This window comes from Sarcophilus harrisii, chromosome 3 (assembly GCF_902635505.1).
Source record: "Sarcophilus harrisii chromosome 3, mSarHar1.11, whole genome shotgun sequence".
Lineage (NCBI taxonomy): Eukaryota > Metazoa > Chordata > Mammalia > Dasyuromorphia > Dasyuridae > Sarcophilus > Sarcophilus harrisii.
The window spans coordinates 253,295,184-253,296,285 of NC_045428.1; the positions used below are offsets into that span (position 1 = coordinate 253,295,184).

Sequence of the window (1,102 nt, forward strand, 5' to 3'; positions counted from 1 at the left end):
TATATAATGATCTCCTGGTTCTGCTCATTTCACTCAGTATCAGTTCATGTAAATCTCACCAATCCTCTCTGTATTCATCCTGCTGGTCGTTTCTTACAGAACAATAATATTCCATAACATTCATATACCACAATTTACTCAACCATTCTCCAGTTGATGGGCATCCATTCATTAGGAAGTATAATTTTCAAAGAAGATGCAGATCTGCATAGTAAAAGGAGTTTCCTACTCAGGGAATTCCATATACCAGTGAATTCATTGGTGCAGTCGCTATTGTTTTTATTGTTACAAAGTACTTTCTACACATCATTGACATAGAGGTGCCAACACTACACTTCTATTATTTAAATAGAATTTTCAAGGATTTCAAAACATTCCATATACTCTCAATTGATCCTCAAAATATCTCTGTGAGTTAGGTCTCCAGTTTACAGATGAGGAAATTGAGAGTTGGAGAGGTTAAAAGTCTTTCCCAGATCACATAGCAACTCAGTGGCTGAGATGGGATTCAAACTCAAAGCTCTGGGTCTATTCACATTGGCTAAATTGATTTGGCCAAGAGCATAGAGCTAAGTATAGAGAGCAGAATTAGGATATTTTTTTTTCTTCAGAAGTCAAGAGTTTTATTCCAATGTAGCACACTTTGGGAATGGGGGGAATGAAACTGCATTTAATCTAAAAATATTCAATGCTTCACAAATCTGCGTGTCATTCTTACCTAGGGCCCATACAAATCTTCTCTGTATCATTCCAATTTTATTATATATGCTGCTGAAGCAAAATCAGAGCATAGAATCTTAAGGACATGAAATGTATCATATAGACAGACACACACCTCTTGCAATTTTCAAATGAAGTAACTGAGGTAAAGTGTCGAAGTTACATACATTGTGGCAGAACTAGAACTAGAATTTAGGATTTTTGATCTATAAGTCCAGTGTACATTGGGTCACTCAAGGTACTTCCTTTCTTCTGGATGTAAATTGAGAGTTTAGCTGAGAACAGTTTTTGAAAGAAGGTCCACTGAATCTTTCCTTGTTTTATACTAGTTGTTTTATGTTGTATCATTATGGACAAGTCATCTTCCTTCTCTGAGGCTGCT

The 1,102-nt window shown here is 35.8% G+C and overlaps 1 non-coding gene across 1 annotated transcript; it reads right to left on the reverse strand.

The window, feature by feature from the left end:
* Window positions 1-677: 677 nt before the first annotated feature.
* LOC111719668 lies at window positions 678-780 on the reverse strand. The gene has a single exon (XR_002769692.1). It is a non-coding gene; the product is annotated as a U6 spliceosomal RNA (small nuclear RNA).
* Between the last annotated feature and the right edge of the window lie 322 nt (window positions 781-1,102).